The sequence below is a fragment of the Balaenoptera physalus genome, assembly GCF_965194825.1.
Source record: "Balaenoptera physalus genome assembly, chromosome: 5".
In the NCBI taxonomy this organism is placed as follows: domain Eukaryota; kingdom Metazoa; phylum Chordata; class Mammalia; order Artiodactyla; family Balaenopteridae; genus Balaenoptera; species Balaenoptera physalus.
Window position 1 is genome coordinate 148,581,819 of NC_138884.1, and position 15,033 is coordinate 148,596,851.

The window sequence follows — 15,033 nt, forward strand, 5'->3', positions numbered from 1 at the left end:
TATCGCACAGCAGTTTTTATCCGGCGCATCTAACTATGAACGGACAGCCCCACAGTCCTGAGGCAGCAGCCCCCCGCCGGAACCTGGCTGTCCCGCCACCCTCCCAGCGGCCCAGGACAGGAGGCACAGCCAAACCCTCCGCCCACCTGGCTGCCTGGTCCCCGCCTCCTCGCTCACGCCAAGGCCGGCACTGGCGGAGGACAACTCTCCTCTCCAAGAAAGGGGTCTTTTCTCAGGCCTCCTACAGAACATCCCCCCACGTACAAATCTGCTCATTCGCTACAGGAGTCCAGAGGAAGAAGCCGCAGGGTGTCGCACTGCCCTTGTTGCCTTTTTCAGTGGGGCAGACGGGAACCTTCCTGTGCTCTGCGTCTCTCCCAGTCACTCTCAGGGAGACAGAAATCTGCAAGTGCACAGAGTCCCAGTACCCGCCTCAGCCTGCACACGGGCTCAGCCTGCACACAGGCGGGCGGCGGGCAGAGCCCTCGGAAATCAACGGAGGATGCGTGGCCAGAGCAGGCCACGTGGCAGGAGGCCCAACCCCTGCCCACGATCCCACAGGGCTCCTCGCCTCCCAGGTCCAGGCAGGGTGTGGTGGGCCGCACGGTGGCCCCAAAGACATCAGGTCCTAATCCCCAGGAGCTGGGAATGTGACCTCATTTGGAAAAAGGGTCTCTGCAGATGGGCTTGTGTGAAGGATTCTCAGATGAGGAGACAGTGCTGGGCTACCCAGGGGGCCCTAAATGCCATCACAAGTGTCCTGTAAGAGGGAGGCAGAGGGAAGCTGAGACACAGGGGAAGCCACGTGAAGACGGAGGCAGAGACAGGAGCATAGGGGCCACGAGCGGCCACCAGGAGCCGGAAGAGGTGGGAAGGATCTCCCCACAACGGGGGCCCCCAGGGGGAGCCCAGCCGGGCCCTGCCCACACCTTGATGTGGACATCCGCCTCCAGAGCAGCGAGAATAAATCCCCGCTGGTGTAAGCCCCCCAGTTGGCAGTGCTTTGTTCCACGGCCCCTGGAAACTCACACAAGGTGCGCCCAGGAGCCCCCCAGCCCGGGCCCAGCCGCCCCACCCTCGCGGTGAGGAGTGGACTGGCTGTGAAACGCCTCGGTGCACATCCCGGCCGGGCTCCAGGCCACTAGGGATGGGGGCTCTGGGGAGCGGGCGGTCTGGGCACCTCACGCTGCCCAAATGCCTCCAGGTAAAGCGTGTCCCAGGCCGGGCTCCTCGGGACTGCACTCAAGAGCCACGGAGCCACAGGCCGGCCCGCAGCAGGGGCTGGACGCGGGTGTGCCCACAGGCACACGTCCACTCACAGCAGCCACGCGAACGGCACCAGGAACATCCTACGGGCCACACGGTCCCCAGCACTTCACACTCGTTATTCTAGCTCATCCGCACGACAGCATTATCATTAACCCTATTTTACAGACAGAAGCTGGCACAGGAAAGCAGTCTGCCGAGGTCGGGCTAGACACCGGGGCGGGGTGAAGAGCAGGTACCAAACGGAGCCCTGCATCGAGGGAACCCGCACCAGCAGGACCGCCCCCCCCGCCAGAGGTCAGCGGACAAAACCCTCGTCCTCACCCCCCGGCGGCTCACGTCGGACAGATGCAGCGAGGGGTGCACGCCGGCCAACACGCTCCCCACGCTGCTTTATGTGTCTAAGAAGGCATCCCAGAAGAGCCGCCCTGGACTTCACCTCATCCAGGACTTGGTAAGGAAGAGCTTTCTCCTAGGCTGGAGTGGCTCACTCCCCAATTACTTGATTCTCTAGATGAGAAACAAGTAAACCCCAAAGGTCAACGCCTGGCTACTAACCGAAGTGCCAGGAGGTCCGTCAGTGAAGTGACAGCCTCATGCATCCGCCTGTGATGAATCAAGTTCCGACCAGGTACAAAATATAAAAACCAACTCTTTGAAGAGCTATGACAGCAGGCAGAAACCGGAGGGCAGTTATCCTCTGCAAGAAGGGGGTTGCACTGGGTAAGGTGTGTGTTTGTATGCATCAGGAGCTCAGGTGGAAGCTGCAATCCTCCAGCTTCTAGTCACAGGATGGAGTCTGGGCATGGCAGGTGGCTGGAAAGTGAGGGGAACATCTCAGCGTCTCAGACAGGAGGTAGCTGGGGAGAGAGGAAGCCCTGAGGTCTGCTGGTAAACTCTGCCCAGCCCTCGGCCAGCCCCTGAGCAGCCTGTGCCCAGAGAGCCTCCGAGGAGGAAGCCAGAGTCCAAGCACAGCAGCAGACGTGATGCAGAGAGGTCTGTGTGAGTCCCGACAAATCAACACTCTTCAGAAAAAAGAACCACTAGTGGGTCATCCACAATGTCCAGTACACAATCAAATATTACTAGATGTTCACAGAAACAGGAAGGTGTGACCCACAGTCAAGAGACAAAGAAGCCAGTGGGAAGTGATCCTGAGATAACCTAGGAGTTGAAATTAGCAGATCAGAACTTTAAGGCAGCTAATATAGTGTGTTCAAGGATTTAATGGAAGATACAGTCAAATAAACAGGTGGCCTATATCAGTAGAGAAATGGAAACTGTAGGAAAGAAGCCAGTGGAAACTCTAGAAATAAAAACTACAGTAACTGAAATTTTAAAACTCATCGAATGAAATGGACTTAATTTGGACTGGAGACGGAAGAGAAGGAGATGAGAAAGAGAAAAAAAATTTTAAATTAGAACAGGGCTTAAATGCCCTGCGGAACAATAACAAACCAACATCAGCCACACATGTAATAGGAGCGCCAGAAGGAGAGGAGAACAAATGGGGCAGAAGAACATCTGAATAAACAATGACCACATTTCCCCCAAATCGGGTAAAAAATTATAAACTTATTTATCCAAGAAGCTCAACAAACCCTGAGCAGGATAAATACAAAGAAAAGCCGTCTAAGCATGCCACAGTCCAAGTGCCGGACGGCAAAGGCAAAGACGCCACATGACACATGGGGACAAGGCGGCGATGGAGAGGCTGACATCTACACAACAGCAGCCGGAAGACAAGCGAACCAGAGGGCTGGGAAGGAGAAACCGGAATTCTACAGCCAGCACAAAGATCCTTTAAAACTGAAGGAAAATGAAGACAGTTCAGATAAACCAAAATTGGGAAAATCTATCACCAACAGGCAAGAAATGCTAAAGGAGGTGTTTCAAGCTGAAGAGAAAGGATACCAGATGGAAACTCAAATCTACGAGAGGGAATGAAGCACAACAGAAATGGTGAATACGCAGGTAAATGTTTTGAAATATTATTTTCCTTCTCTTAATTTCTTTAAAATACATATCACTTTTTTAAGCAAAAATTATAACAGTGTGTTGTATGGTTTATAACATATGTAGATACAAGACGAATGACAACAAATAGCTCAAAGGGGGGATAAATGGAACTTTTATTACTATTATAAAATTCTTAACATTTTTTCTAAAGTGTTACACAATTAACTCTAAACAGACTGCAGTAAGTTAGTATACATATTTTACACTACTAAAAAATAATGCAAAGAGGTACTAAAAAATAATGCAAAGAGGTACAGCCAAAAAGCCAAGACAGGAATTAAGATGGAATACTAGAAAATATGTGTGTATATTTACTACAGATAAATACACATCTGGTACATGCAATACACAGATACAAACATGTACATACCTTTGTGTATGTACACACATATATGCATGCATTCAATTAACCCAAAACAAGACAGGAAAGAAAAAAAATAGGACAAACAGAAAACAAAGTGGAGACACAAATCAGCCCTATTAATAGTCACATGGAACGGAAATGAAAAGCTACGACAAAAGAGGAGGGAGGAGCAGGTGGAGTCACGGTGAGACAAGAAAGCCCGGACGTCGACAGTCGTCACAGGCCGTCACAGGTGAGTGACAGTACCTGGGCGTTCACTGTATTCTTCTGTTTACTCTGTATCTATTCAAATAATTTCTATAACAAACACTTTCTAAAAATTGGTATTAAGAGTGTTCCAAATATTATTTATGCCCATTCCCCCCTAAAACTGCTTTGGAAAAGTTTGTGTTTATTATTTGTTTATTTATTAGCTAACAAAAATTTTCAATTTGGGGGAAATTAAAACACTAAAACTGGAAATGGAAAAAACACTCACATTCAAAAGCAGAAATTATGAAATGGGCTTTATGAGAAGCTAACTTTGAATGTCAGCATACAGACAGGCTGAGAGTAAAAGGATGGAAAAGCCATAAGGTGCAGACAGTAAACATGAGACAGCTGGGGGAGCGTATCAGTGTCAGATAAATGGGCTTCAAAACAAAAGCTCTGTTCATCAGGAAGACAAATCATCCCCAAAGTGTACAAGCCTAATAACAGGGCTTCAGATATATAAAGAAAAACCTGAAAGACCTCAAGGCAGAAATCAACAATCCACAGTCAACATTGGAGACTTTAACACTTTTCTCAACAATTATTAGAAGGACCAGAATCCCTACCCCACAAAAAATCAGTAATATAGGAGATCTGAACACCATATAGTGTTCCTTCTATGTGCCAGGCACAATTTTAGGTGTTTGAATTCAGCCGTGAATAATACTGAGGAAAAAAAAAATCCTTGTTCTCAAGGGACTTCCCTGGTGGTGCAGTGGTTAAGAATCCACCTGCCAATGCAGGGGACATGGGTTCGAGCCCTGGTCTGGGAAGATCCCACATGCCACAGAGCAACTAAGCCCGTGCACCACGACTAATGAGCCTGTGCTCTAGAGCCCGTGAACCACAGCTACTGAGCCCACGTGCTGTAACTACTGAAGCCCGTGCTCCACAACAAGAGAAGCCACTGCAATGAGAAGCATGCGCACCACAACGAAGAGTAGCCACTGCTCACTGCAACTAGAGAAAGCCCACGTGCAGCAACGAAGACCCAACACAGCCAAAAATAAATAAATTTATTTTTAAAAAAATCCTTGTTCTCATGAAGGATATAGTCTAGTAAAAAATAGGGGGAAAAAAGAAAGATAAGGGGCTTCCCTGGTGGCGCAGTGGTTGAGAGTCTGCCTGCCAATGCAGGGGACACGGGTTTGAGCCCTGGTCTGGGAAGATCCCACATGCCGCGGAGCAACTAGGCCCGTGAGCCACAGCTACTGAGCCTGTGCGTCTGGAGCCTGTGCTCCGCAACAAGAGAGGCCGCAATAGTGAGAGGCCCGCGCACCGCGATGAAGAGTGGCCCCCACTTGCCGCAACTAGAGAAAGCCCTCGCACAGAAACGAAGACTCAACGCAACCAAAAATAAAAATAAATAAAAATAGACACTATTAAAATCTTTAAAAAAAAAAAAAAGGAAGAATAAAAACTCAAAGTATCCTTAATTATTACCTTCTAAGAGATAAATAGAAAAGGAAAATCGAAATAAAAAAGAACTATTGAACAATAAAAGGGATAACAGAAATAAAACAATTAACAGAAGAGTCAGAAGACAATGCAAAGCAATCTCCCAAGAGCAGAACAAACATCAAAGAGATCAACAAGAGGAGAAGGAAGATCAGGGATTAGCAGGTCAGCCCAGGGGTTCCAGCCTCCAAATAAAGGAGTTCCAGAGAGACACAAAACTGAAAGAAAGAAAACTAAGAATAACACAAAACATCAGGCCTAGGCTGAAGGGGGCCACCTGGCCCAGGACAGTGATGAGAACGTACATCACCAACTGATAGTTCAGAACATGGGGAACAAGAGAAGCTCCTGTGGGGCCAGATCACACACACAGACCTGAAATCACCACGGCATCAGCGTCCACCAGTGCCAGAAACTACACACAATGAAGCAACATCTTCAAAATTCTGAGAAAATACTTTTCAGTAGAATTCTATACCCAGCTAAACTAAAAGTTAACTGAAGAGTGAAACAAAGATACTTTCAGAATCAAGGGCAAAAGAAAAATCTAGTTAATGTTTCTTAGTTATCATGAATATGCACTCAACAGAACAAGGAGTGAGCCCAGACAGAGAATAGAGGTCCCGAGCACGGGAACACGGGGGCGCAGGCGTGCAGGTCCCATAGGGACCAGGACAGAGTGGGGCAGGAAGCGGGATTCCAGAAGCAAAGTCCCCAACAACAAGGGCCACCACAAGAGGGGTGTGGCAGGGCGCATGCTGGGGTGAGGAGAGAGAGGTTGACAGGGGAGCGACAGGGCTGGGTGAGAAAGGAGTTGTGCTCAGGTACTGTGTGGTTCAGTAACAAACACGTGAGCAGTGGACACTAGTCTAACCAAAAGAAGGTGATGTGATGAAGTTGGGAAATGGAGGGAGAGGAAGCAGTGGTGCAGCAGAAGGGAGAGCCAGCCCTCCCTCGCATCTTCGAGAGAAATCAAACACACACATTTTAAGACAGCAGCTTAAATGGCAGTAAATGCCTGAGAAAATAGGATGCCTGAGATGACTGCCCCTTGGAGACAGGGGCAAGCAGGACAGGAGAGGGCCTGCTGTCTGATTCTTTAATCAGTAGCCTTAGCTCTTCATCTGGTGTCCTAGAAGGATGGCCACTGTCAAGGGACAAAAATGGTGCAGCATGATGTGTGTAAAAAAAAAAACCAAGGGGCTTCCCTGGTGGCACAGCAGTTGAGAATCTGCCTGCCAATGCAGGGGACACGGGTTTGAGCCCTGGTCTGGGAAGATCCCACATGCCGCGGAGCAACTAGGCCTGTGAGCCACAACTACTGAGCCTGCGCGTCTGGAGCCTGTGCTCCGCGACAATAGAGGCCGCGATAGTGAGAGGCCCGCGCACCGCGATGAAGAGTGGCCCCCACTTGCCGCAACTGGAGAAGGCCCTCGCACAGAAACGAAGACCCAACACAGCCATAAATTAATTAATTAATTAATTTAATTAAAAAAAAAAAAAAAAAAAAAACAAGGAAGGAGACATCGGGATATCACCTGATTACAGGGTTGGGGACAGTAAGGCCACAGGAAAAGAGGAAAGAAAGCAGAAAGGACAAACTAGGCATTCTACTTGCCTGGAGTACATGATCTCGGGGATGAACCTGGTGAACCCCCAAAAACCGCAGATAAACTTGTGTCTGTATTAAAATTGCACGTGCACGTGGGTTAAGTGTACTTCTGAGGACTGACTACAGCTCTTGTCAGATGGCCAAAGGAGCTGGTAACCACCACCCCCAAAAGTAAAAACGAGTGATCTGCCAGACTTGAACCCCAAGCAAAGCTCATCTTCTCTCCCGGGACAGCTGCGGCCTCTCCTCCAGCGCACAGCAGGGGACACCGCGAGGCCCTTCTGGACGCAGGACCAGCAGCGCCCAGTCGGGGAAGGTGTACGAGATGGCTGCTTCCCAGCACAGGACGGGAGAGACCACAGCCCTTCCAAAAGTAGTCAGGGTGGTCCGCCACGACATCGGGTCCGAGGCCCTGGAACTGCGAATGTCACCTTATAAGCAACAGGGACTTGGCAGGTGGGATTACATTAAACAGCCCTTGCTGGGAGAGGACCCTGGGTTCCACACGCAGGTGCGACCACAGGTGTCCTCACGGGAGGGAGGCAGGGGGAGGTGTGAAGACAGGACACAAGGCCGGAAGCAGGGGCGCCAGGGCAGTGTGACATGGGGCCCAGGGCCGAGGCGTGTGGGGACAGCCTCCAGAACCGCGAGGGGTACATTTCTGCTCTTTAAGCCACTAAGCTGGAGGTAATTTGTTACAGAGGTCACGGGAAACGCATACACGTGCTAACTAGAAAGTAAAAGGTTTATGGGAACTCCACCAAATTCAAAGAAAATGTAAGACGCCCTGGCTTCGCTGTGTTTTGTGTACCTGCTACACAGCATGTGTTAAGTCTTCACTAACACACTGTTTTCTCCTTCATCCTGACCCTTTTGCTTGGTCTGTTTCAGACAAAGACAAGTGTCAAAAGACAATATAATCAGAGCGCAAACATGCTATCACCTCTGCTGTGGGAGATGCGGGCGGGCGGCACGGGCCACTCCTTCCACTGGTCAGGCGGCCTTGACCGCCCTCACCTCCCCCGCCTCCCGCCCGCCCCTCCGCCAGGGCCACACTGGTCCCGGCCTCCCAGCCCGCAGCTGCTCCTCTGCCTGGCCACTGGCCCCTTCCTCTCAGATGCCCTCCTTCTAGAACGAGGGGAAGGAGGCCTGCCCTTGACCCCGGGGCGCAGCGGTGTCCAGGCCCCCTCCTCTCGGCTGCGCAGGCCCACTCAGTGCCCGCCTCTCACCTCCCGACCCGGCGCAGGACACTGCCACCCAGCACCCGCCCACAGGTCAGCGCCACACGTCCGCCCAGCCCAGGTCCTCCTCTGCCCATCCCGGCCCCCAGGCGGTCACCCAGCGCCCAGGTCCTGTGCCGGCCACCTCATGCCCATTATCGCTAGGCCTCAAGACCACTGGGTCGGAAGGCGCTCTGATGAAACCTCACGCTGTGACCACTATGTTTCTAAAGTGAAACTCTAAACGTATTCTCTCTACTCACCGCCCTCTCCCCACTGCCTACTTGGGCTCCTGTCTCAGACCTGGGTTGGGGGGGGGGGTCTCTGGGGAAGCGGCGCCTTCCCCGCAGGCCTCACTGTCCCGCCTGCAGGTCCCCCGGCCTCACAAGTGCCCTTCCCATCACAGCACGTGAAAGTAACGGACACTGACCACGCGGACCCACTCACAACCCTGAGCAGCCTCACAGGCAGCTCCCGTTACAAACCCAAGCCAGCAATGGGGAGACCGAGGCACAGAGAGCGTGCTCGCCCGCCAAGGGCTCTGTCTACACCCACAGCTCTGGGCTGCTCTCTGTCTACACTCACAACTCTGGACTACTCTGTCTACAGCCACAACTCTGGGCCGCTCTGTCTACACTCACAACTCCGGACCACTCTGTCTACACCCACAACTCTGGGCCGCTCTGTCTACACTCACAACTCTGGGCCGCTCTGTCTACACCCACAACTCTGGGCCGCTCTGTCTACACCCACAACTCTGGGCCGCTCTGTCTACACCCACAACTCTGGGCTGCTCTCTGTCTACACTCACAACTCTGGACTACTCTGTCTACACCCACAACTCTGGACCACTCTGTCTACACCCACAACTCTGGGCTGCTCTCTGTCTACACCCACAACTCTGGGCCGCTCTGTCTACACTCACAACTCTGGACCACTCTGTCTACACCCACAACTCTGGGCTGCTCTCTGTCTACACTCACAACTCTGGACTACTCTGTCTACAACCAGAACTCTGGGCTGCTCTCTGTCTACACCCACAACTCTGGGCCGCTCTGTCTACACCCACAACTCTGGACCACTCTGTCTACACCCACAACTCTGGGCTGCTCTCTGTCTACACTCACAACTCTGGGCTGCTCTCTGTCTACAGCCACAACTCTGGACTACTCTGTCTACACCCACAACTCTGGGCTGCTCTCTGTCTACACTCACAACTCTGGACTACTCTGTCTACAACCAGAACTCTGGGCTGCTCTCTGTCTACACCCACAACTCTGGGCTGCTCTCTGTCTACACCCACAACTCTGGGCTGCTCTCTGTCTACACTCACAACTCTGGACTACTCTGTCTACACCCACAACTCTGGGCTGCTGTCTACACCCACAACTCTGGACTACTCTGTCTACACTCACAACTCTGGGCTGCTCTCTGTCTACACCCACAACTCTGGACTACTCTGTCTACACTCACAACTCTGGACTACTCTGTCTACACCCACAACTCTGGGCTGCTCTCTGTCTACACTCACAACTCTGGACTACTCTGTCTACACTCACAACTCTGGGCTGCTCTCTGTCTACACTCACAACTCTGGACTACTCTGTCTACACCCAGAACTCTGGGCTGCTCTCTGTCTACACCCACAACTCTGGGCCTCCCAGTCTCACCCTTCCACCCCTGAGCTGCAGCACGGAGCCTGCACCGGGAAGCCGGCACGGCACTGCACTGCGTTGCTGCAGTGGATTTCCAGAGTTGGGGTCTCTGGAGGCGGCCTCTGGCCAAACAATGCGGCCGCCCGTGAGATCGGACAGGAAACTCGGGAGCCGTGCGGACTCGGCCCGGGACGCGCGGGCTCGGCCGCCGTCCGAGCGAACGCGGTGGGGACTGCAGGCCCGCGGCTCGGCCCGGCCCCGACCCCCGGCCCTCCTGTCCCGCCAAGGGCCGGCCCGGCGGCGGCCCCACAACTCGGCCGGAGTCGGGCCCGGGAACAAAAGGAGGGCGGCGGCGGCCGGGCGGCCCCGACCCTGAGGAGCCGGCCGCCCCCAGCACCCTCCGCTCCGCTGGGCGGGGCGGACCGCGGAGGGCGCGAGCGCGCGCCCAGAGAAGGAAGAAAGCGGAGGCGGGGCGGCCAGCGCCCGGCCCGCAACCTACCGGCCGCTCGCTCTCCGGCCGCGAACCGCTCCGCCCGCACGCCCAACAGTCGACTCCACTGTCTCCCTGGGCCGAGGGGCGGGGCCTGGACAGGGGCGGGGTCAATGGGGGCGATACCAGCGCGTGGGCGGGGCCTAAGGGCCTGTTTGGGGGCGGGGCAAATGAGGGCGGGGCCGTGGGCGGAGAGGTATCTCTCGGGGGCGGAGGCGGCCGGGAAGCCCCGACACTGAGGAGCCGGCCGGCCCCAGCACCCTCCGCTCCGCTGGGCGGGGCGGACCGCGGAGGGCGCGAGCGCGCGCCCAGAGAAGAAAGAAAGCGGAGGCGGGGCGGCCAGCGCCGGGCCCGCAACCTACCGGCCGCTCGCTCTCCGGCCGCGAACCGCTCCGCCCGCGCGCCCAACGGTCGCCTCCGCTGTCTCCCTGGGCCGAGGGGCGGGGCCGCAGAGGGGGCGGGGCCGCAGAGAGGGGCGGGGTCAATGGGGCGATACCAGCGCGTGGGCGGGGCCCTAAGGGGCTGTTTGGGGCGGGGCCAATGTGGGCGGGGCCGTGGGCGGAGAGGTATATCCCGGGGGCGGGGCCATCTGTGGCGGGACCGGTGAGGGGCGGGGCCGGGGAGGGGAGGGGCTTATGGGGCGGGGTCGAGGGAGGAATGGGACCTCCTGGGGGCGGGGCCGTGGGAGGAGCGGGACCTCCAGGAGGGAGGTGGGGCGGGGTCGTGGCCTCCAAGGTCTTGGGAGGCTCTCAGCATGGGGCCTGAGTGCTTGGTCTATGGAGCTCGGACGGGGAGTCCAGTGGACAGGATAGGGGGCGGCGCTTCCACGGGACAAGGGAAGAAGGAGACGAGGGACGGATCTTGAGGGGGCGGATCTTGAGGGGCGGGGACCCCCGGACAGGGGCGGGACTTCCGCTACCCGCGAGACGTGGCGGGCCCTGCTCTGGCCGTGGACGCCCTGCGCCGCCGGCCCGTGTCCCCTCCCTCACCGGGTTCTCTCCCGTGCCCACCCCCCCGGTCCCGGGAGGTGCGGAGACTTCCTCCGCACCCCGCGTCTCGAGGACCCCGCCCCCTCCTCTCGACTGCCTTCCGCGACCTTGATGATCATCAGACCGCATTCCACCAGGAAATCGCTTTATTTTTGCGGAAGGGAGTGTGGTGTCCCCCGCGCATCACAGCCGACCCCTAGTCCCCCAACAGGGGGCAGAGGCCAGTCAGGCCAGGCAGGTGCCCAGCACGACCCAGGCTGCCCTGGAGGTCCCCAGGGCGCCTGCTCCCCTCCCACCTGTCCAGACACTGGGCCTTGTGCCCGGGAAGACCGTCCAGGGTTGGCTCTCCTCCCCTCCAGTTGTCTTCCTCAGCGGTCACTACTCTGGAAATCCCATTCCCGTTAGTCATAGTGACCGGCCAGAGTATTTTCAGGAAACAGTCTGCTGGCATTTATTGTACAAGCTAAGTGTGGGAAAAATCAAGCCCAGGACTCCTGACTAGTCAGGCCTTGACTTTCAGCTATGCAGCCGGCACCCAAACCTGGCTGGTGCCTGCTGGGTTGTATATTAAATCATCGTGACAAATGCACCAGCCATCACACTTCAGGCCCCTCGGCTGACTGTGAAAAATCAGAAAATCTTAAGTTATGCTTCATATGCCCTTCAGTGCTCCCAAAAGGGCAGCGAAGGACAAATTTCTCACTACCTGACATGTTGTCAGGATGCATCCTCCCCTTATGTTTGCAAATGAAATAGCTCGATAGCATCCGGGGATGTGGACCTGTGTTGGCAGAACTGTGCTGGCCATCAGAAGGGCTGCCGTGCTCTGCTGAGGGCAGGTAGTGGTGAGCTCTCGGGCATTGGGGCCAACGGTCTCTACAACAGCACAGCTACGGACTGTGTGCCCCCCAAAACTTCACATGTTGAAGCCTATTCCCCAATGTGATGGTATTTGGAGGTGATGAGCTCATAAGAGTGGAGACCCATGAATGTGATTAGTGCCCTTATAAGAGAGACCCCAGAGAGCTCCCTCACCCGATGGGCCATGTGAGAACACAGACCAAAGACACCTGCCTGTGAACCAGGAAACAAGTCCTCACCAGACACTGAATTTGCCCACACCTGGATCTTGGACTGCTAGCCTCCAACGTGCAAGAAATAAATTTCTCTTGTTTCTGAGCCACCAGTCTGTAGTATTATTGGTGTAGCAGTTAACAGGGCGGACGTAGGGCCTTCCACGTGGTGTCTAGATTCACTCGGCCCTGCCTGTGCTCTGATCCAGCGGAGAGCACTGGACGCCTCTTATCTTGTCAGCTCAGGTTGCTATGACAGATACCATGGACTAGGGGCTTAGACGGCAAATGTTTATTTCTCACAGTTCTGGAGCCTGGCGTTCCGAGATCAAAGTGGGGACAGATCCCCGGTCTGGTGAGCGCCCTCTTCCTAGCTTGCAGATGGCTGTCTTCTCAGATGGCAGAGAGCAGAGAGAGAAGACAAAAGCTCACTCATGTCTCTTCCTATAAGGGCACTAATCCCATGACAGGCACTCCACGCTCATGGCCTGATCACTTCCCTAAGACCTACCTCCTAACACCATCACCTGGAGGGTTAGGGCTTTAACACGTGAACAGTGGGGGACAGTCCAGAGCGGCACTGCTGCAGCCTCCTCTACCTGCATTGGCCAAGCCGGCCTCGCAGAAGGTCTGGGGCGGGTGAACCATACAGCTCTGCTGCACAGACCCCACATCCAGACCCAGAGGAAGCACCCGCCCTGGGGAGTGGGTCCCCTCCAGCCTCCCAAGGGCCAACAGCTGGGCAATAAGAGAACTGAGAAAGAAGGGTCCCGGATTTCCCCCGGGGTCAGCTTGCTCAAAGTGGAGCTGTTCACAGGGCAGCCCAGAGACGACCTGCATCACTGAGCAGAAGCCCAGGAGCTGCGCCAGCTCTAGGGGCAGCCCCGCGTGCCTCCAACCGTCCCTGCAGGCTCTGTGCTCTAGGGAGCCCCGGCCGAGGCCGCCAGATCCAGTGTAACCCTTCCAGAAGGCAGACCATCAGGAAAGGATTTTGGAACTGGATTCCCAACCTGTGCGAAGACAGCGTGGACCCCACAGCTGGTGGTGAGTAGCATGACAGCAGGAAGCGATTCCACGGTGACCACTGACACCCTCATTCGTGGTCACTGGGCTGAGATGCAGGCCAAGGCGTATTGGGACATCTGAAAACTAACAAAGGGAAACCTCATTTGAAATAGCGTTGGGACGTCCCTGGTGGCCCAGTGGTTAAGAATCCGCCTGCCAATGCAGGGGACACAGTTTCAATCCCTGGTCCGGGAAGATCCCACGTGCCGCAGGGAGCAACTAAGCCTGTGCGCCACAACAAGAGAAGCCACCTCAGTGAGAGGCCCATGCACCGCAACGAAGGGTAGCCCCTGCTCGCCGCAACTAGAGAAAGCCTGCACGCAGCAAACAAAGAACCAATCCAGTCAAAAATAAATAAATAAATAAATAAATAAATAAATAAATAAATAAATAAAAATAGAGTTGGGGGGAATTCCCCAGCAGTTCACTGCTGAGGGCACAGGTTCAATCCCTGGTCGGAGAACTAAGATCCCATACGCCACATGGTGTGGCCAAAAAAAACCCAAAAAAAACAGACACACAAAAACAAAACAAAATAAAATAGAGTTGGGAAGGCTTGAAGGGGACCTCTCACGCAGTGGGGAGACTACAGGCCCCATACAGGAAGAGAGTACTTTGCATCTCCAACAGGAAGGTCACTACTTCCCCAGCAGGAGGAGGCTTTTCTCTTCACCTGGCAATAGCCCAGCCGATGAGAAGCCGCCACTGCTCAGCCAATGAGAAACCGTCACCACCCTGAACCCCTGCTTTCCTATAATGGACTTTCAAAGCAGCCCCTCCCACCTTCCTCCCTTTTACTCTATAAAATTCCTCTCCTTTGTTTGCTAGACTTGCTCATGGTTTTGCCACAGCTTGCACGTCCCAAATAGCAATTCCTCCGCTGTTCCTGAATGAACTCATCTTGCTGGTAAAATAACTGACGGGCTATTTTATTTTCAAGGTTGGCAGAGTTAAGTGACTCTGCCCCGTCGACACCTGCCGGCTGCATTCTCAGTCTATTTTATTAACCCCTTTGTCTCCACAAGGAGCCCTATGCGGGGTGATAAAGCGTACGGTCGCTTAGCCTAGGAAATGTTCTCTGCGGAGAGCACAACACACCCAGGGGCTCGGCGGTGGTTGCCTTGCAGGCTGCGGCTGACAGTGGAGGTGCTGCCATGGCTGGTCCCTCACGTCACAGCCCGGAAAGGTGGTGGGGCCGCTGGAGTGGGCAGACCCTTGGGGGTCTGTGGTGATGGTGTTCTTGGGGCAAGAAAGATGGGCGGGGCACTGGGTGCCGGTCGCTTTCCACAATTAAAGGAGAGGAGGGCTGGTGAGCAGAGGCTGCAGCAGTGGCCCCGATGGAGAGCCACAGCCCCTCCTCCGCCTCTAGATCTCAGTTCAGGGGCTCAGAGCCCTTCTGCAGAAGGATCTGCAAGGCCACTGTGAGTCTAGACCTCCAGCAGGCCCTGCACAGGTCACCACTAAGGGGTGGGGGGTTGCGGGTAGCTGACGCAATGCCACACAGCCCCTCCCCGCGCCCTGAGCCATTGCCGGAAGGCCGGCGGGGACATACTGCCAGGCTCCTCTCCCC

The 15,033-nt window shown here is 54.9% G+C and overlaps 1 protein-coding gene across 7 annotated transcripts in view; it reads right to left on the reverse strand.

The window, feature by feature from the left end:
- Positions 1–10,768, reverse strand: part of RGS12 (regulator of G protein signaling 12) — a 122,877-nt gene extending 112,109 nt beyond the window's left edge. For 6 of the 7 annotated variants that reach the window (XR_014263878.1, XR_014263879.1, XM_082462526.1 and 3 more), the window contains exon 1: positions 10,346–10,428. The gene's annotated coding sequence lies outside the window, so the exon portion shown is untranslated. Of the gene's footprint in view, positions 1–10,345; positions 10,429–10,698 lie in introns of those variants that run through there. The other variant, XM_082462525.1, reaches the window with a different exon arrangement.
- Positions 10,769–15,033: the final 4,265 nt, after the last annotated feature.